Raw genomic sequence first — 23,115 nt, 5'->3', positions numbered from 1 at the left:
CCTTGCCTATGAACCTTTTTGTAGTAAACTGAAGTTGTTTCCTGTTTTTAATAAGTACATGGTATCAGTTATTGTCATCTTACAAAGTCGAATGAGACAAAATTCAGGCATGACTTTGAACGTATAGCGCCGGCGAAGGCAGCTTTGTAATCGACATAAAGATTGTTAGTGCCCATCGGCATCTCTTTGGACTTTTCCAGGATTATATCTTCTTCTTCTTTATTTGCAAATCCGTATTCGGATATTAGCGATCATACAATGTTGATTATTACAGAGTTGTTTGATTGTATATGTATAATAAAATAAAAAAAAATATTTCATTCAATTATAGCTAGATCTCTATTTCTGGCGGCGCTTAAAAGGCTTGTTTCATCTTGGTGTCCTGTCCATTCCTGAATGTTTTTGATCCATGTTATTTCTCGTCTCCCTCTCGGACGGCGTCCTTCTATTTTGGATCTTATGATTGCTTGGAGGAGATTATATTTTCTGTTTCTCATAAGATGTCCCAAATAAGCAGTTTTTCTCGTTTTTATCATTCTGATCATTTGACTTTCGGTATTCATTCGCCTCAGTACTTCATTATTTGAAATGTGATCTATCCAGGATATCTTTAAGATCCGTCGGTATATCCAAATCTCAAACGAGTGCAGTCTTCTCTCGTCTGCTGCTTTTAGTGTCCATGTTTCTGCCGAGTATAATAGTACTGACCATATGTAGCATTTAACAAATCGTTTTTTTGTTTCCAGGGTTATGTCATGGCTCGTTAATATTTTTCGATACTTAAAAAAAGAGTTTCTTGCCATTTCAATTCGACATTTTATTTCCATTGATGGATCCCAGTTTTCGTTAATTTGAACTCCGAGATATTTGAATGTTGAGACTCTTTCTATTGGAGTACCATTGATGCTTAAAAGAGTGTTGGATTCGACGCCTCTTCTACTTATAATCATGAACTTTGTCTTTTTTATATTAATTTTTAAGGCATATGACGTACTTGCATGTTCAAGAGTATCTATTAATTTTTGTAGTCCTCCGAGGCTGCTTGCAATTAGGGTGGTGTCGTCGGCATAACGAATATTGTTTATAATTGTGTTGTTTATTCTTATTCCGATATTTTTCCCACATATTGACTCCTCAAATATTTTTTGAGAGTACAGATTAAACAGAAGGGGCGATAGTATGCACCCCTGCCTTACACCTTTTGAAATTGGAACATTTCCAGTAATTTCACCATCTACTTGAATGTTTGCGGTCTGTTGCCAGTATAGGTTTCTGATGCATTTTATGTCGCTATCCTCTAACCCAATTGAAATCAAAATTTCCATTAATTTGTGGTGGTTGACCGTGTCGAATGCCTTTTCGTAGTCGACAAAACATACGTAGACATCTTTTTGTACATCGCGGCAGTTTTGTATGAGTACATTCAAACTAAGTAGGGCCTCTCGAGTTCCCATGCCTTCCTTGAAACCAAATTGCGTTTTCCCCATATGTGCTTCACATATTGGGTATATGCGCCTATGTATTATCTTTAAAAATATTTTTAGGGCATGACTCATAAGGCTTATTAATCTATAATCTCCGCACGTCTTCGCATTGTTTTTCTTGGGAATCATAATAAACGTAGATTTTAGCCAATCTTGAGGGTATTGTCCTGTTTCATAAATTTGGTTGTATAACTTCAACAATAGTTGTGTATTTCTTCCATCTAGTAATTTAAGTAATTCAGATGGGACTTCATCCGGCCCGGTAGCTTTGTTGTTTTTCATTGAATTTATGGCCACATCTAATTCGCTTTCTGTAATGCGTCTTCCCCCAAAATTGGCTTCTCCATCTGTGCTATGCATTTCGGTTCTTGCGGTATCTGTGAACAGACTTCTAACATATTTTCCCAGTGTTTTTTCTTTTCTGCAGTTTCATATATGGCTGTATTATTCTCATCGAAAATAAATGTAGATGATCTTTTTGAATATATTCCAGATGCCTCTTTTAACTTTTTGTGGAGATTGAAATCGTCATGTAAAATTTGGAGTCTTTCAATTTCCTGGCACTGTTTGTTTAATTGCGCATTTTTTGCGGCCCGAGTTGCGACTTTTATTTCTTGATTAATTTCCCAATATCTTTCATAGTTTAAATTCTTATGTTTGCTCCTTTCTATGCGAAGTGCGCGTATCTCGTCGGTCATCCATGTGTCCTCTCTTTTAGATGTTGTGGTTCCAAGGATATTGCTGGTTATAGTATTTATGGAATTTTTTACATTGTTCCATAAGGTCTCGACATCTTCTCCATCAATATTTTGTAGTCCTGCATTAAGGTGATCTTTCATTGATTGTTTAGTGGAAGGATCGTTTAATTTTTGAATGTTAACTCTTCGCTTTGGTGTTTTCTTTCGGATAGTAGTTAGCTTTATCTGTAATTTCCCTAACAGAAGATTATGGTCCGAGGGAACATCAGCTCCTGGATACGTAGAACATTTATTCATGCAGGAGGAATATCGCCTATTTATTAAAATGTAGTCAATTTGGTTTCTAACAATGTTTCTGTTATTGTCTTGTGGCGATTTCCAGGTGTAAAGTCGTCTTGGATGGAGGCGAAACATAGTATTAGCAACCTTAAAACTGTGTTCTTGACAGAATTGTATTAGTCGTTCTCCTCTTTCATTCCGTTGTCCTAAGCCAAATTTTCCGGTGATTCCGGTTGTTTCTTCTTGCCCAACTTTAGCATTAAAATCTCCCTGGATTATTGTAATATCGTGTGGTTTTGTCATCTTTAATAAATTTTCAACGTCGTAATAAAACTTTTCCAATTCATCATTATCGCTATCACTTGTAGGTGCATATTCTTGTATTATGTTCATGTTTATTGGTTTTGCAGATATTTTTATCATCATCGCCCTATCAGAAATTGGAACATATCCAGTGACACAGGTCGCTATGTGGCTTTTTACTATAATAGCAACGCCCTTTCTATGAATTCCCTCTCTATTTCCGGAATGATAAATTTTTACGTTCTGGGAAATAAATTCCGCATCCTCCACCCACCACGTTTCACTGATACCCAGGATATCAATTTGTAGTCTTCCCATTTCGCTTATGGTGTTGTCTAGTTTTCCAAGCTCATAAAGACTTCTCACATTCCAAGTTCCTATTCTAAGTCTGGTTTTGGTTTTACCTCCGGGGATTCTTAGCACCCTCTGATTGCCGGAGACTGAGGGCCGTAGGTTATTTTCTGTATTCATTGTAATTGTATGATTTTTCTAGGCATTATACTTCAGTGGTTTGCCGAGGCCTTCTGAAGGGTTTAGAGTTTTCCGTCTCCGTATTCAGCCGCTCCTCCTGGAGTTCAGACGCTGTTTGCTGCCGCCAATCCTTTGGTCAGACGCTGCCATTTTCCATTTTTTTTCTTTTGGTTCGCCCCGCATATTTTATTTCTGCGGTACCCGCCATATCTGATGAGCGTTCCCCTATCCACCACCTGGGGAGGCGTCCGATGGGAGAGAAAAAAGGAAGAAAAAAAAATAACTCCGCACGGAATACGGAATATATATATATACGTAAATACATACAAATTTGATCAATGGTGTATTTGCCTGGTTTAAAGTCGCACAGATATGGCCCAATAATATCATTGAAATTGGGATTTAGTCGTTCACATAATTTAGCGGACACTATCTTATAGGCAATAGGAAGAAGATTTATGCCTCTATAACGTTAGAACACAGTCTTATCTCCTTTCTTGTGAATTAAACACAGGATGCTAACATTCCAACATAATCTTCGCGTTCCTCCTGCAATGTAGTGTACATCTTATTAGCGTGTCGACTCTGGTCTTGAGCAGTTTGACTAAACCATCGGCTCATGTGTCAGGACCTTCTGAGATCGGATATGTGGTATCATCGTCGTCTTCGTTAGTATTGGAAACCACCCTTTTGGAAAAATTATCATTCTATAATCTGAGTACGCTGTATGTTTCTGTTGATAAATTACCTTGCTAGTCTCTACAGGAGAATGTGCCCGTTCCAAAGGCATCAGTTTGATGTTTAACTCTTTGGTAGAATTCTTAGACTTCATTCTGGCTCCTTTACTTTTTTATTTGTTTACCCTGCCACTTTCCCATTTCTCTATTTTCTTTATCCTCTACTCTTTCCTTCCAATACCTCTCTCGTGCGCTACGCTTTGCTACTGATTGAAGTGTAGTCCTATATGCAGCATTCTTCTCTTCGCTAACAGCACGACATTCCTAGGTTCCTTGATTGTTGTTGTAACAGTGTATTATTGTATGTATGTGTGTTCGATCTTCTGCTCAATCTGGCTCTGGGTCTATCTCCAGTTCCAGGAATGTGGCTGCTTCGATTTGCTTTGCTCTATAAGAATTTATGCAACTGTAATATTCCGAGCGTATTTGAGCCAAAACTTCTCTCGTTTGACGTGGCAGCTGACGCTCCTCATTTGTGATAGATGGGGAATGTATTCCGAGGACTTTATTTACACTGAAGTTGCTTATGGCCTTAGCAACTTCGTCCATATGAATGTTATTCAAACCTGCTTGATACGCTTGTTTATGTTGGGGTTCTCTTCTGTATCGTTGGACCTCTCTATATAGATCGTGAGCATATTTGTACTGGTACAGTGTCATCCAAATGATTATTGCTGTAATTTATTAGCTAGACAAATAACTCATCTAAATCATGCAAGCGAAGCACTACCATTGGCGGGTATATGGTAAAAGCTTTGTTAATTCTAGATGTTGTAGCGTAAATTAAATATAGAGACATACACAAAAAATGAAAACATTAGACACAAAGGAACCAGTTGTATGAATCATTCAGTTTCTATTGAATTCGAAATACATTCGATGGCGACAAATGCCCTCGGTCTACGTCGTTACATTCACAATCATTTTTCAACAATGCAATTGTTGTAAGACGAAATAGTTCAATATCCAAATTGTTAAAAGTTGCGACTCTCCGTTAAGTGGTAACACAGGGTCAGTATATTTGTAAATTTTAATTAAGCATTAAATGTCAACCATGTAAATAACAGGCAAGCAAATCAAACCACTGGATTGGTGAACCAGTTGCAAGATCACATTTGGTTTTAACTACTAAATGCGAGTACGCACTGTGGACATAACTACAAACAAGAAAGTGACGCATTTGGTTCCATTGCCGTAAAGTTTAATCTTAAGCGTTTGTAAATTTTTGTATTTGTGGAACCGCACAATGCTAAATCGATTGAAAAATATTGAAAGATAAACTTTGTGTTTAGTATTAAAATATGATAATGGTAAACACAGAGAGATTTTTTTAATTCACAATAAAGTTGTTGTTTCTACTAAATGTGTAATTATATTGTTTATCTTCTCAATTTAGCAATACAGCTTATGCACTGTCGTCAGCATCCTGGGGGATAAAACCAATAGATTTCTTTCTAAGTTTAATTTATTTGATGATTTGTTGTTGTCGCCATTATGTCTGCTAGTTGGATAGCATATTTCTTTGTTATTGAGTTGAATCCTTGCCAAAGTAATGCACGACTGAGTTCCTAAAGTTTTTATTGTGAAGTTTTCATTTTTACATTGATATTTAATGACGTATATTTGTATTGAAAAATTATTCTAGCAAGACAGAAAATAGGTTTACTTAGATGGAAAAGGGCTTCAAAAATCCTTTATATATTCAAATTTGCAATAATATTATATAGAGGTTATCAAAAATCGACCTTTTTCTAGACTATCGCAGCGAAACGATCGCAGCATATTGTTTGGATGTGTGAGACTTCGCTAGATATCACTTTTTCAATACAAACTCCCTAAGTCATGATAGCTCAATTAATTCAATTAAACAAACGTCCTTGAAAACATATCAAAAAAAATGTTGTCACGGCGTGTTAGCGTTCAAAGCCAAAACTCATAACTTCAAAGGCATCGCAAAAAGCGGTTGTTGTGAAGAAAATACATTTCAACGGCCAAATATCCGTTAATGTATAAAAACAAATTTGCATTTGAAAAACGATAAGTTCTAGGACAGAGAAGCCATTACATAGTCGATACGTCCGAAGATTTGCTTTACCACCAATGAAACCAGGTAACGTAATTTGGTGACTATGTGGGTTCGAGTCCATGGCTTTCCTTTTTCACTTGCAAATAATTTCAGATCATTAAGCTTAACTCTAAACGAGAAAATTAATAACATCATTAAAAAAATGATCTTCGCCCTAACAGGCAAAATTTCAAAAAATAAACAAACAAAATATTTGGAAAACTGCCAGCATTTTGGTACTGCTACCGACACTTAACACAGAAGAGATCGTACAATATGTAAAGCAATCCATTGCAATATTTACAGTCGACGATGACGGTGAAGTCTGTCATAGTTTCTAAGTAATTTTGACGCTAAATTAAGTTTTACATGTAAGCAATTTTTTGTGTAATGTGTTGGTGTCTTTATATATAGAAAAAGCTGTGATATTAATATTAAGTATTTTTGTAGATCCCCTGAAGATGCAATTTAATCAATTGCAAAATATTGGAAAATAAATAAAATACAATATGGCCTAAAGATCAACAAAATATACAACTGCTTTTATTAAAATTAAAAAGTCGAAAAAACAACAAAATACTAAAAAATAGTACCCTTTCCGAAAATTCCGAAATTTAATAATATCACAAATAGTACGAAGGCGTGTTCTGGCGCCATTTGACGTTTGTAGCCTAAACATTTTTAATACGATTTGTGTTAGGTTGTTTACAGTGACATTTAAAAAAATCAATTTGCCAGAACAATGTAAATAATTTGTTAACATTTTCGTCCGACTATTAATCTTTTTCACAACTTCCGACGTGGATTATGACTACAAGAGTGCATCGATGAACCTAAATCTTAGAATAGCGGTGAAGCTCCAGCCTATATCACTGTGAAAAACTGGTATAACAAATTCAATCGTGGCCTTGCATAGCGGCACAACATAATTGTAAATAAAAAACTTAATCTATATCACAGAACGTATCACTTAAGCTATTGCAACCGAGTCGCTTAAGTGATACGTTCTGTGATATAGATTAAGTTTTTTATTTACAATTATTTATTTATTTAATTATTTATTATTTATACAATGCGTGTTTGTGAAGTCCCGTTTTTTATAAATATAAATATAAAGAAAATGAACTAATTGTAAGTAAAAAGTATAATCAAAAAAGTACACAAGAAAAAAGTATATTCAACAAATGCTGCTATGTTTTTACAGAAAATTCCAATAAATATCCCCTGAAGATGTCGGAAACAAACTGACGAAACGACGATACGAAAAACAATGAATTTACATTAGTTTTATTCATTAATAAATCTGACCAAAAAAGCCCATTAAAAATATGTATTGCCGAATGGAAAAATATGGATTATCGCGCCCACTAATCATTTCAGTGGGTCATCGTATAACTTTTGCACCAGTATCCCAGGAAGCGTGGACTTGTCTACGGACAACATAATATCGCTGTAAACAGGACCACATCGAACAGCATCGATGTACATTTCCAAAGGATTTTCAAACATACCCTAAACTGCACTTACACACAAATTTTGTATTTTGTGAGGGGGTATACTTAGGAGAGTACCGATATGGGCCATTTTAGAAGTTTAACAAAATTTGGACAAAATGTTAGGAGATCCAACAAAGTTTGGACCAAATTGGTTGACCCGTTCAAGAGTCATCGTGCATACCATTTTAGTGACACTTTTAAATATTGGGGCAAGTACCGGAGACTGTGGACCGGTATTGCCAATGTTCAAACTTAAGTTTAGACAAAATATGACGTAGGCCAAATTTGGGACCATATCGGTTTTCAGTTCGAGAGTTAGCGCGCTCTCCAGCCACTACATATGTATGGAGCCATAGAGTTTTTTTCACCTTTCGGGCTGTTTGTTTTTTCAAAAAGTATGAACTTGCCCCTAAAAAACTCTTACCGTCGTAATTGATGCAGCGAATGTAAGTTGCTTCAACAACAATCGAAGTGATTCAGAAGCAGCAGCATTTTATGTGATATGTTCCCGAAAGAGTGGACAAATCAAGTCCATATTCGAAACTGACCAAAGTTTTAAAGTATGGACCAAATCGGCCACTCCCATCAAGAGTTATCGTGCGTACAAATTTCCCGAGCTTTTGAACTTTCGTGGGCGAGGTACCTGAAGGAGTGGACCGATATGGCTTATTTCGAACTTAAACTATGATTGGACAAAATATTACGCAGGCCAAATTTTGGACCAAATCGGCAGATCCGTTCGAAAGTTATCTTGCGCTCCAACCACTACACACGGTGTTATAGGTTTTTTTTGCAACTTTCAGGCTATTTTCTCAGGATGTATGGATGTGCCCTGGATGAAACGTGTTCCGTCGTATGGGGGACTGTGAATACAAGTTGTTGTAACAAAAATCAAAGCGATTCGAGTGCAGGTCCTAAACTGAACTTATCCAAAATTTTCTGTGGGAGGTACCCGAAGGAGTGGACCGATTGAGTCAATATTGTAACCTCATCTAAGTCTGTTAAATATTGCACGATGTGCAAAGTATGGATCAAATCGGTTCCTCCCTTCATGAGGTATGGTGTGCACAAATTTTACGAACATTTCCTAACATTTGTGGGGGAGGTACTGGAAGGAGTACACCGATATAGTCCATCTTCGAACTTAAACTAAGTTTGGACAAAATATTACGATAGCAATATTTTGGACCGAATCAGTTGATCCGTTCTAAAGTTCTCGTGCGATCCAGCCAGATATGCTGACGGACATGGCTAAATCAACTCCCAATTGTCTAAAACGGATTTCGATCAAATATACCATTATTTCGTTGAGGCACATTTTGCCCATATGAAAGCGTATATACACTCGTTAGCATAAATGCTGAGGGTATAAAAATGTTTAAAGAAAATTCTCGTATTTAAAGCCAAATTGTGATGTATTCAATAAGCCCAAAAAATATATGAAGACTTTGTGTCCAGTCTTTTCTGTCATTTCGGGTGGCTAAAGCCTTCAATATACTGAAAATCGGGCGGAACCGTTCCATGGAAGTTATATTAAAAACGTCAACCAATACCCGTAATTATCTGTAGGAATATTTCGCAGCCCAGCAAAGACGTAATACCAAATATAAGCTACTTAGGATAATGTGGCTAGAACCTTCGAAATACCGAAAATCGGGCGGTAGCGTTCTATGGGGGCTATATCAAAACGTGGACCTATGCTCAGAAAAGTTGTTTGTCAACTGGTAACCTTCAATACAAAAATTCAACCAATTTGGTCGAGAAACAGGTAAAATCTTCCAAATACCGAAAATCAGGGGATATCGTTATATGGGATCTATATGAAGACATGGACCTATGTCCATTACTTTTATCGGGAAAGTTGTTCTTCTCAACTAAAACCCTGCAACAATTCAATAAATTTGGTCGATAAATTTAGCTAAAATATTCAAAATATCGATAATTGGGAAGTATCCATACCAAAACGTGGACCGACCTTCCCAAATTTTTGTCCTCGATATTGTCAGCCAAAAATAAGTACTTGTGACCAACGCTTACTCCTTCTATTTTTGACCACCGTTTATATGAACTTTCGACTTTGTGCGTCGCTCGTTCGATAACGAAGTTCGTGAAGGTAGTCCAAAAACGACAAAATTGCAGGAATGATTGATGTAGTGATATGCCGTTAGATAGAGGCTCATTAAGCATTTCCTCCACCTGCATACATTATATAGTGCTTTGGATCCAGCACAAGATGAGAATCGCTCTTGTCGATGGGTGATTTAAAAGAAGTTTATTAGATGAGCCCGAAAGAAAACAGCAATGGGTATTCAAAGACGTGCCAAATCTATCAATAGTTGTTCATGATAGACGCACTTCGAAGTTAATGGTTGATTGTTTCTTCCGCTTGCGCAACATAGGACGGTAAATTTTAAGTGGTACACCACAATTTGTTTACCTGAAGCCTTCGGAGAAATGGAGATGTCTCATTCGGAGTGTAAGAAGTGCTTCAATAATTGGTTTGAGGGCAATTAAACTATTTTTGATAATAAATATTCGCGTTTTCATTGTTATGCCAGAATGTTTTGTGGTAGCCCTCGTACCAAGATTTTTATTAGATGATCAAACTTTAAAACAACAAATATCGTTACAGAGAACTACTATTTTCTGTTGGTATAGTTCATTAGGGCGTATAAGTACAGTATATCAATTATATGCAAAATATCAAGCATACGCTCCAGTATTTCAGAAATTAATTACGAAATACTACTAACTACAAAACTTTAGTGTGAGAGATGTAAAAAGGAGTAGCCCAACATATTAGGACATTTTACACTCTGAAAGCCATGATCAAAGCGGATATCAGCTATTACAATTCCCAAAAGTGGCCACAACCTGGATTAAAGCGACCATTACTTTCGTTAGTTATCATGCCAACCAGCCATTGGTCGACCTGTCAGGTAACATGGACATGTCCACGAAAAAATATATCCTTGTAATGAGAACTACATTCGACGGGCATTTCAAAAGAATCCTCGAACAGCGCTTAAATTTCACTAAAATTTCGAACTTTTGTGAGAGAGAAACCTGAAGACTTTGTCCGACATAGGTCTTCTTGAAATATGACATACGCTAGAAAACGTACGAAGAAATTTTACTAAGTGTAAAATTACGGTCAAATACGGTCAAATACAAAATAAAAACAATATTTTTTTTCAAAAATGTATGAAATGAAAACATATAATTCTCAAAAATTATTTCTTATTGCACAAATTAATAAACTGAGGCCTACTGATAACCAAAATAACGTTTATTAACAATTTTGAACTTTTGTTGGAGAGGTACCCGGTATAAAATATCTTCGAGTTCATCTAAGTTTGGACAAAATATTACCAGGTGCAAGGTTTGGACACAAACCGGTTGACCCGTTCTAGATTTATGGTGAAAATCTGCCAGACAAGCAAACGAACTGACGGTTAGGATTAAATAAAATTGAAACAAATTTTCTCCAAACATACTTGGAATCTAAGGCCATTATTTAGATGGGCACATTTTTGATCGTGTATCCAATTGTATATACTCTCGTTAGCCTAAAGTCTGACCGCGGTCCCAATTTAGTTTTAGGCATTGTGGCCACCACAAAGCCGATTACAAAGCACATTTGGCGTTAAAATAAAAAATGTTTAATAATAATATTACTAAAGTTTGGAAAATTTTAAACGAGTAGCCGAGTTCAAGAATGAAAGTCCTAGTTATAACAATTTTTGATTAACCCACATAAATCCACTGGTCGCTTAAACGCCACAAGAAATTGTTGCAAAAATTGAAGTACAACTCGGATATTTTCGTAAATGATTGTGGGTTTTTTGCATTTTGTTATAGTATTGTCTGTTATTTGTTATTTCGTGCTTATTAAGCCTAATTTGGTCCATGCATTTCCACGCAATTGCCCTAAAACGCAAGCAATTCAGAATTCTAATTTTCGATTTTGATCAAAAATTTAAATATGCGATTAAAAATTTAAGTATAAATTTTACATTCATATAAAGTCAGGAATTTGTTAGGAATAAATTAAGAGTATTTTCTCAATCAAAAACCAAGGGATTGGCATGTAAGAATAGACCTATATTACACGTCAAATTTCTCGGCACTTTTAAACGAGGGCCCGATTGTAGTAAAACTATAAGTTTTAGAGAAAACAAGCACATCATGGTGTCATCTTTTTTAAGGCGGTTGCTCTTGTTTTTTGTGTCATGTAATTTTATATCAGTACTTGGCCATGAGAAAACAACTTTGAACAATATTGAAATATGTATGTACTTACGTACATACATACTATGCATGTATGCATAAGCGTCTCCAATGTGTGTATTGTAGTAATATATGAAACAATTCCCCCCTTTTTATTGTTTCACTACGTAATACGTGGAAATTAAGCACATACCTATGCGAACAGTTAAGGACTAACAAGAAAAACTGGTTTTCCTATTTTCGTATCGTAATTTTTATACAGTTAACAATATATGTGGTATCTATGGTATCTAATAACTCCCAAATAAACACAACATCGTCAAAAAATCTCAATTTATACAAAAAAAGTTATTAATTTTCTCGTTTAGAGTTAAGCTTGACGATCGAATTTTTACGCAAATGAAAAAGGAAAGGCAAGGACTCGAACCCAGACAGCCACCAAATTATGTGACCGGTTTCGCTGTTAGTTGGGCAGCTCTTCAGACACAACGACTGTGGAATGGCTTATCTGTCCTAGAACTTTTGTTTTTTAAATGCAAATGTGTGTGTTTTTTATAGTCTTATTAAGGCGAAGGGCATTTTTAGAGTGATATTTGAATTAATTCTCTTCCGAGTTGAGCTGTTACGACCTAAGGGGTACATTGAAAAATTAGGAATCCACCGAAGCCCTACACATTCAACCTTGGCAGCCAAGTCTGACTATAGGAAAGATTTGGAATTAAATAACTAACATTAAAAAAATAAATAATTCGAATTTACAATATTCGAATGATTTGTGGAATAAATGCTAGTTTCCAAGCTTAGCCTTCGTCCATCCACTAAAATAACATTCTAATATACCTAATGATCCGTCTAACCACCCGTGAAACGTAGCATAGTGGTTGAATGTGTTGGGCATCGGTGGATTCCTAATTTTTTAATGTACCTCTTAGGTCATAACAGCTCAACTCGAAAGAGAGTTAATTTAAAAATAATTGTTGTTGTCTCTATTTCGGATGCCTATTTATCACATTTCAGAAGCTGGATAACGAGGTCCGTTTTATCTTAGGTTAGGCTTTACTACGATTAATTGAGCGGGCCGCATTCTTTCTATAAATAGGAATAGGGGTGTACTCATTGATAGTAGAGGAGTCTACCTAATCATGTTCATGGGAAATATGTATATTAGGGTTGTGACCTGTAGCATGGATGAATGAAGGTTTGCCTATTAATCACTAAAAAAACACGCTTATTCCATTGAAATATAAAAAAAGTTCACGCGCAAATCGTTTAAATTAAAATTAATTAAATTAAAAATATCTCACAAATTATTTCCTTTTGCACGAATGAATAAACTTAATCCATTCAAATATTAGAAAAGGTCATGCACAAACCACTTTGATTTTTTGTTTTTAAAATTTTATCTTTGAAACAAATTTTACGACCTTGAAAAAATTAGCGAGAAACAAATGTTATGTCAGTTCGGTTATCTCATGTGGCTCCAAAGTTTATTTTCAATTATATATCTTGTTGACAGTGACTTCAAAAAATTACCCATAATTCTGATAAATTTAAATATAACAAGTAAAAAAGTATCAGTCGGCTTTGCCGACTGAGATATACCCTTAGCCTGTGTGGAGCAAAACACTTTTTTCCCAAACAAAGTATGTATTTATTGGGGTTTCCAAAATGCTCGACATATGAACCGACAAAAATATAGATTGGGTAAAGCTCAAAAATTGTACACCTTCGGTAAAAATGTCCAAAGGATCCTCGAACAGATCCTTAACCACATAAAAATTTTGAACATTGGTGTGTGTGGTACCATAAGGATTGGACCGATAGAGCCCACATTTGAGCATAAACTAAGTTTGGACAAAATAATTACAGATCCAAAGTTTGGACCAAATCGGTTGCTGCGTTTATGAGATATCGCGCGTACCATTTTAGCGAATATTTTCGAACTTTTGTGGGGGAGGTATCGGAAGGAGTGGGCCTATAAGCACCACCTTCGAAATTCATCTCTTATTCGAAGAAATATTACAATATACAAAATGTGGACGAACGCGGTATTCGGTTCGAGCTCTCCTGTCACTATATATGGTGCCATAGGGTTTTTTTTTTACAACTGTTGGGCTGTTTTGTCAAGAAGTATTGACTACCCCCTGTAAAAACTTTTACTGTCGTAATTGAGGCAGCGAATGCAAGCTGCTTCAATAAAAATCAAAGTGATTCGAGAGCAGGTCTTAAAGTGAATTTATCCAAAAATATGTGTGGGAGCTACCCGAAGGAGTGGAAAAATACAGTCCATATTCGAACCTGACCTATATCTGGTAGATATATTACGATGTGTAAAGTATGGACCAAATCGGTCTCTCCCATCAAGAGTTATCGTGCGCACAATTTTTCCGAACATTTTTGAACTTTGGGGGGGAGATACCTGAAGGAGTGGACCGATATGGCTTATCTTCGAACTTAAACTAAGCTTGCACAAAATATTACGAAGGCCACATGTTGGACCGAATCTTTTCCGAAATTTTGTGTGGGAGGTACCCGAAGGAGTGGACCGATTAAGTCCATATTAAAACCTTATCTAAGTCTGGTACACATTTCGCGATGGGCAAAGTATGGACCAAATCGGTTACTCCCTTCAAGAGTTATCGTGCCCACAAATTTTCCGAACATTTTCGAACTTTTGTTGGGGAGGTAGCGGAAGGAGTGGACCGATATAGCTCATCTTCGAAATTAAACTAAGTTTAGACAAAATGTTACGAAAGCCACAATTTGAACCGAATCGGTTCATCCGTTCGAGAGTTACCGTGCGCACCAACCAGACACACATGGCTTAATCAACTCCAAATTGTCTGAAACACATTTCGTCCAAACATACTTGGGGTCTAAAACCATTATTTGAATGAGGCACATTTTGCCCGTATGAAAGTGTATATACCATTTCTAGCCTAAAGGCTGAGGGTATAAAAAATATTTCTTAAAATATGCTTAAAAGGTCTCAAAAATATCATTTTCATACAACATTTTATGTTTTCTCTTAAAAAAATTCTCGACGCTAAGTGGGTTAAAATTTAATTATAATTATAATAATTAGGTTTAGGTGAAAGTCGACATTTTACTTCCACAAACCTAAAAAATTGGCTTTGGGGCCCATATAAGTTGAGCTAAATGACTTTCAGACCGTGGTTGAGTCTGAAGATCATCTGCTACAACTCTTTTCCAGAAATTTCTTTAAATAAAATCAGAAATCCCCCAAACTAATTAATACATAAAAACTGTGACCAAAGAACAGACCTCTGCAATTATTAAACAGTTGTAATGTGAAATAATCAAACGGAAAATCAATTTGTTAAAACTACTGCGGAATGACTTTTCTACGTTTAATTGAATTTCTCTACGAACTACCTTTTAATAGTAGTTGTGGTAAAGTAAGAAATCCTAACATAGAATCAAATTGCTTTAGAATTTCTCTACCTGTTTTTGCAAACTTTTTTCATTTCCACAGAAAATAATTGTGAAATTAGTTTCTAACTTAATTAAATTATAGTCACGTTATAAGTTGAATTTTTTGTTGAGAACAAATTGCCATTTTTGTTTTGTTTTGACTAGCAGTCAGTCGTTAACATTCAACGAAGTTTAAAGTTTTTGTTTTGTTTCGAAATTAGTTTCAAATGCATTCATTTCAACAAATATTGCCGCCAACACCGCGCAGTACAACAAACCAAACGAATGGTCAAATTCTGCAATAAACAGGTCATTCGTAGAAAGGACCAGCTTCCTACAACCCGTTAGGAACAAGTCATGTTTAAATTCAATTTAGCCACAACATAAAAAGGCATGCGATTTGAAACAACACGCCAAAACATATTTAAAATTCAAAATTTGTGTACAATATTTAAAAACAAAAGATCTGCCAAAATCAGTTACACAGTTTCATCGACCCACGGAGTTCTATGTGATAGTGGAGTGATGGGACCATCAAAAACAATCAGCCAACAAATCAACAACGTGCCATCTCTAGCCACATATTCAATAAGGGCGCCACGAAGGGGAATGCAAATAAGGTAAAAACAGAGAGAAACATCCACAACAACAAAAATAATTCCATAAAAATTTTACAAATTCCAAAGGGAGAATGTTTATTGTTAACTGCCTTGAAAATATCCATGCCACCAAGATTTTAATGCATACAACGGCGAAAAGAAAACAGGCAATGGGACAATAGAGGAAAACGGTACACAACCATCTATGAACCTAGGGATTTATTTGAGGTGAGTTAAAATAAAAAGGAAATAATTAAAAGAAAGACCTTAGAAAAAGAAAATCTACATCTCATCCTAACAATTAGTTTATTTTTATTTTGATTTTTGAATTCGTACTTCGTGACAAGAATATCAGTATTAGGTACATATACAAATACAAATGTGAACGAAAATATAAAAACTTTCGAACCAAACTACGAAATAAAATTCAAACAAAATCCACTCCTCCGAACTCCTTAAAGCCACGAAACAACTAAACTCAAATGTTAGTATCAATTTTCAACATTGAAATAACTTTTGCGGGAGTAATTCTTCATAAACAGTTATTTAATATTTGTCTTTTAGTTACAAATAGTTCCCCTAAAGGATGAAAACAACTCCAGTTATCCATTCTCGAATGCAACAAATAAAGATACCACCCCTTCCCGCCACTTGATGCATTGAAAACAAGTCATGGCTGATAACAACTTCACTGCACCACTGAGCGTTACCTCAATTGTTGTTGAGAAACACAAGACAACTCCAACAAAAGGATAGTACAATGGATTTTAATCCTGACAATACATGTTACAACGCACTATGGACCCAATGACAGGTTTTTGAGGTTTTTAGAAGTAAAGAAATATACATCCTCTGAAATTTCTGGACCGAATTTAATAACATTTTGTGTGTAGATACCGAAAAATGGAGGTGGCGAGGGACCTTCCACACAACGCACAGTGTCCGATTTTCCAAAAAACCTGGCCAAAAATCGAAGAAAAAATTATCAATTTACACTAAAAAGGGTCAGATATTGTTTATAGGATCCCAGTGCGTGTAGTTATGAAAAAATATGTATATACATTTCTTGTTTAATAAGTGGGTATAAAAACAGGTCGAAGTGACCCTATTTGGAAATTTTTATACCCTACACGGGTTTTTATACCCTACACGGGTTTTGGCCAAAAAGTTTGTAACGCATCGAGATAATGGTCCTAGACCCATACTTATATATACCAAAATGAATGTCTCGACGAGCTGAGTCGATCTGGCTATGTGTGTCCGTCCGTCAGTCCGTCTGTCCATCTAAACCTTGTAATCACGCTACAGGTCGCAATTTTGATCGGATCGTCACGAAATTTTGGATGTTGATGGGGGCCCCGGAGGGGAAGAAGCGTATTGATTTTGGTGATGGTCGGATAATATTTAGGGGCCGGAATGGGCAAAAAACTTATGTGGATAAAAAGACAACGTTTTTTTCCAAAGCGAATATCTCAGCTTCTATACGGGTTATACCAAAAGCAAAACCAAACAACGAATATATCACAATGGTCGCAAATAAACCCCAAATTTTCATTTTAGCGATTTTAATTATATTGACGAATATCACAGCTTTGGTTGGGGATTTTCCAAAAGCAAAGCCTGGCTATGAAAGTAGAAAATCCCATCTTTTCAGTGATGCAAAGTAGGTTGGCGTAGGTGGCAACATAACGGAGATATCACAATAGTCGGCAATTCATTCTATTTTTTCATTTTTTTGTAATCACGCTACAGGTCGCAATTTTGATCGGATCGTCACGAAATTTTGGGGGCTAATGGGGATCCTACAGAGAAAGAAGCCTATTGATTTTGGTGATGGTCGGATAATATTCAGGGGTCGGAATGGGCAAAAAACTTATGGTCGGAATGTGACAAAAAAAAATATTTGGAAAAAAGACCAACGTTTTATTTCAAAGTTAATATCTTCCTTCTGTAGGAGGTATATCAAAACCTGGCAAGGAAAGTAGAAAATATCACCTTTACAACGATGCGAAGTAGGTTGCCATAGGTGGTCAAACAACAGAGATATCGCAATAGTCGGTAATACACCCTGTTTAATGTTGGACGACATTAAACCAATTAAATTGACATCAATAATATTTGCTTTGTTTCTTGCTGATGTCAACAATAGTGGAATGACCCAATATGAATATTCAAGGCCAAAAGCATATGTTCAACGACCTACATTAATTTTCTGCGTTTGCCTTGCAATTCTCTTCAAAATAAACCAACAACAATTAAAATTCTCGTAGTTATGAGTCACATCACTAACGGACGTTCTTATTGTTTTTATTGGCATTTCTCTCCTTCTTTCTTTGCCTAAAATAACAACAACAACATTAACACTCTGCTAGTGATGAACAGCGAAACCAACGACTAGCGATGTTATTTGTTGTTGCAAATAATTTGAAATGACTTCTAATGCAATCCTCATTGCAGTGAAGTTTTAGTAACCTGCCAAACATTCCATCGATCAACACATTGCCCTAGAGTTTATTGACAACAGAGCAACAAGAAAAAACGAAACGGAAAGGAAGAGACCTCATCAACAAGAAAAATGCAAACATCAAAAATTAAAACAAGACATAAACAAAAATGAATTAGACAATCAACATAATGAAACGAACAAATGAAATGGAAATAAAAAAAAAATAAATTAAATTTAAACAAACATTGAAAAATTAATGAAAATGAAATAATGATGAAAAACTATACAACAACAAAGTGAAATAAATGAAAAATAAAATCAATTTGTAGTTTTCTTCTAAATTGAAACTAGGCAAAATAAAAAACCAACCTCAGCCCCTAAACACACCCCTTTTTCCATTTTTGTGCAATCACACTACGAAAATTTGATCGGATCCTCACGAAACTTTGGGGGTTGATGGGGTCTAACAGAGAAAGAAGTCTATTGATGGTTGCAATACATCTTACTTTTCCATTTTTTATTTGGGTTGTACTGTCGATGCACTTAAATGCGTTTCAAAAAAATTTACCTGTGTTAATGGAGACATTCAGAGCAAAGGCGCTAAGCTATCCAAATTTTAATATTTTGAATTTTATTAGTCAAAAGCTTATGAACAGGGGTAGTGGTGTAGGGTATCACATAGTCGGCCACGACCCGACTATAGCCTTGGCTCACTTGTTTTTCAATATTTAAGTTGTTTATAAATCGATGATAATATGCAAAATAAACAACGGTTATTAAATATTTTCTTTTTGTAATTGTAATGAAAGGTATGTGAAACGTATTTAAGATGTTCAGTGTCGCCAATGAATTGTGCGTTCTTTAATGATTGATGTCCGTACTTGTTGATTTTTCCAAGTTCAATTTTAACAATAAATTATGAAAATAGTTATGAGTAAGATCGAGTTGGGCTGTGTAACTTATCATTTCATAAAAAGGGAAGAGTTTTTTACCAATTTCCATCGAAACATCCTGCACATATTTGCACTTTTCGTTTTTATGTGATATTTTGTCTTGCAGATATGTACAGATTTTCTTGGAGTCAGAATGTCAGAATATATGATAGGTTCACTTTCTGGCGTTTGGTTATAATTTCTAGAATGTTTTGATCTGATTCCATTACATTTTATAGGGGATTTTAAAGATTTTTAGAAAAAGGGACCAAAAAGACCCCTTTTATGACTCGCACGAGGGTTAATTTTTTTTAAGAAAAATATTCCTCGCTTTCTTGTCAGTAAAGTTTCCAAAGACATTATACACCCAAAATACGAGGATTCCAAGTGATTTTAACTCAAACATTTCGAAAACGGTAAAAGCTTGCAACCCTATTTTAGTTTCTTGGTATTTGGGCAAAATTGATACCGATATTTCCTTTGTATGTAATGGAAATAGAGATTTTATTTCTTTAATGACTTATAGTGAAATTTAGCGGAGAACATTTTGGTCTTTGATGCCATTCTTCTAAAATTATGCTTTGTATGACAATTTTGCCAAAACTTTGATGAAGTACGACATTAACCCTAAAATGTTTTTCTAATTTGCATATTTCTGGAGTTAAGGTAAGATATAGAGTGTTGGTGTATTCTAGGACCTATAGTAAAAATTGATGGCGAAGAAATTTGTAGAATATTTTGATCCGATAAGATCACATTTTATAGGAGGAGGGAGCAAAAAGACCCCTTAAATGACCGCCTGAGGGTTAAATAATATCAAAAATGTAATAAGCGGCCCGAAATACATAAGAACCAAAAGTTAGGTCAAAATCCATTTATTTTTAGAGTTTTGGCCAGGTTTTTCGGAAAATCGGACACTGTGCAACGGGTTTTAGCCAAACGCGAAATCTGAGAGAATATTCGACGTATTCGTATACAATTCAATAGTAATTGTGACCATCATTATTTAGAAGTAGAATACCTCGATCGCCTCCGATTTTTGAAAACATTATAATTACAGGTTAGAACTTTTAAATTTAATAGATGTTTGTAGCCACAGTTACTAAATTTAGAGATCTTGAACATAAAAGATTCCAATGCTTGATATAACTCGATTAAGATAACTATCAAATTTGGCAACTTGTGTCATATTGACAAGTCCCAGTCAAAGCCCTCAATACTTAAAAATATCCAAATTTTTATGTGTCTCACTATCTATTAATAGGTTTCTATAAGCTTTCGCGGTCATACGCAAATAAATTTTTCTACGCATGTAGTACTTACTATTATCTTCAACCACATATATATCATTTCGCGGATACGTCACGATACCGAAAGTTCTCTTCCGATAACCATATAAACTACAATAAAAACTACACAAAAAACTCATCGTATTTAACATTAAAAAAAACGTTAATTATATTAACAGTGTTTAGTTGTCGAACGAAACAATATTGTTCTTAGTTTGATTTAATATTATAAAATTTTTCAATGTTAGATGTAATATCTTTGACAGTCAGGTATGTGATCATGAAGCGTTTTCCGGTTGAAATATTTTCTTATTAAGTGGTCCAAAGTGTCAAGAATCTAATCCCGCTACTACTTTATTCAAATATATGACTTGAAAAATAACTTTTGGCCTTTAGAAACCTGTCATTGGTCCCATAGTGCAACGTGTAAACACTTCTATGTGAAAAACTTCAGAAAACAGTGTTACAAACCAAATGTCCACAACAGGAAAAGAGTTTTAGATATCTGAGTCCAATACACAATTGGCCAGAGGGTTACCAAAATCTTTGAAAGTTACATTACTTGAGAAGATTGTTCTTTATGTTGGAGTTTTCTTTTCTTTAACATTCTTCTATTTTTTATGTAAAAAAATAAATAAATATAAGTATATATAAAGATTAGAAATTCGTAAATGTAAGAGTATTACTTTATCTTTATGTGACTTGAATGTATAATCCCACAAGAAAATATTAGTTTGAATTATTTTCTACATATGAAATTGATTAGTCATGAGTGATTGACTGACGACCGAAGCTATGATCACTAAATTTTGTACCTGCGTCACTTTTATTCGGAAAGTCTGACATAAAAGTTTCAAGTTTAAATACTCTGCTTTTGTACCTTTGGACAATCAATCAGAGTCAAAAAACAACGACCCATCGTTGCAACTCGACACATTTAATTTTGTTGATCTCGGTATATTGCCGCACAGCTCAAACTATTCCAGTTGTAATTCGAATTATTCCATTTGTAATTCGAGCAAAGAAAACCGCTGTCCCCCTTTCACACTAACAACAAAGGTATACCAGTAGAGAGAGGAGTATACAGCTTTAAATATCTCGGTGTAGTGATAAATGACAAGCTGGATAACTCATCCGAAATAAGATGTCGAATTGAAATGGTGAGGGAAGCCTTCATCAAGTACAAACAAATCTTTACCAACCATGATATAAACATAAAAACCAAGCTGCGATACATGAAAACATATGTATGGTCAGTTCTGTTATACGCTGTCGAAGTTTGGACCATAAAGGCAACAGATATTAAAAAACCAGAAGCTTTTAAAACGTGGACCTACAGACGAATTTTGAAAATGGACGCAGTTTGTTTCATACAGTGAAGTATTACAAAGGCTACACCAGGAAAAGGTAATAATCCCTATAATAAAAAAACGAAAAACAGCATATCTTGGTCATACAATGCGAAACAGCAAATATAAGGTACTCCAAAATATAATCCGAAAAAAAATTGAAGGAAGACCTACTAGAGGAAGAAAGGAAATGATATGGATTTATAACATACAGGAGTGGACTGGTATCCAAGATGTTGGGAATCTTCTCAGCGAAAGCCGAAACAGAGAGTCATTTGCTGAGATAATAGGAAATTTGTAAACACCAAAATGAAATTTGTAATGTTACAGATGTAATATGTATGTATATAATTGCATTGATCGCCAAAAAATTTTTAACTCCTACCCCCAAATTTTTTCCATTTGATCCAAAAACCTTAAATAAGAAATTTTGTGGCGATCGGTTAACGTTAATCTGTGCCAGCCTAGCGATTTTCGTTTCCATATTAATTTGTGCATTTTCACGAAAAGTCTCTAAAGGCCGCAATTATGGTTCTACCGACGAAACACTTCACTAAAAAAAAACTTGTGAAAATCGGATGGGCTTTTGATATAGCCGCATAATTGCCTTTTGATACAGCCCCATAATTTTTGTTTTTTCTTCATGGCCATTATATATGAGGCGCTCAGCGCCAAAACGGCCTAACCCACATAGAGATGGTTTTGAGAAAAACGAAGTTCAAAGAAAACAAGTTTTTAAAATATTTTTATAATTTTTTTATTAATCATAAATACATATTTGTTGTAATATTTGTTTAAGGTTAATCATTAGGTATTAGTTTACATAGATAAAGACTGTTTTAATCAGTTAATAAAAAAATTAAAGTGGCTTAGGCCGTTTTGGCATCCATTTAAAAAAAAAATATATTGATAGGAACTGAGGGTTAGGCCATTTTGTCTCCATTTATTAAAACAAAAGTTATGCAGATGAATAATAAAAATAACTGTGAGCATTTTAATTGATACATATTAATAAAAATTATTGGTCTTCTTCCTGGATATCGTCATCTTCGGCTCTTGAATTTGTTTTTAAATGATTATAAATGCATGATTTACCCTTTGAGTTTCTGTAAATCCTTAAACTTTGCAACTTTAATGAATCTTCCTCCCGGATAAAGCGGTTCCAATTCAAAATTTACGTACTTGCTGGACTTCCTTTTTGAAATATTAACTTCTTGAAATAAAACAATTATGCTATTTGAATATTTGTATTGAATTATAAATGCCTTTGCATTTTGGAATCGAAGGCACTGAATCTTAAAC

General features: G+C 35.0%; 1 long non-coding RNA gene across 3 annotated transcripts in view; it reads left to right on the top strand.

The window, feature by feature from the left end:
• The first annotated feature begins 15,364 nt into the window (after nucleotides 1-15,364).
• Nucleotides 15,365-23,115, top strand: part of LOC141391989 (uncharacterized) — a 265,489-nt gene continuing 257,738 nt past the window's right edge. For 2 of the 3 annotated variants that reach the window (XR_012409757.1, XR_012409756.1), the window contains exons 1-2: nucleotides 15,379-15,818; nucleotides 15,885-16,025. This is a non-coding gene — a long non-coding RNA (uncharacterized lncRNA). Of the gene's footprint in view, nucleotides 15,819-15,884; nucleotides 16,026-23,115 lie in introns of all 3 variants that reach the window. The other variant, XR_012409755.1, reaches the window with a different exon arrangement.

Source organism: Musca autumnalis, unplaced genomic scaffold, assembly GCF_047663935.1.
Source record: "Musca autumnalis isolate F117 unplaced genomic scaffold, ASM4766393v1 scaffold_2, whole genome shotgun sequence".
In the NCBI taxonomy this organism is placed as follows: Eukaryota; Metazoa; Arthropoda; class Insecta; order Diptera; family Muscidae; genus Musca; species Musca autumnalis.
The sequence above is the reverse complement of the archived record's forward strand: the minus strand, read 5'-3'. Positions and strand labels throughout refer to the sequence as shown.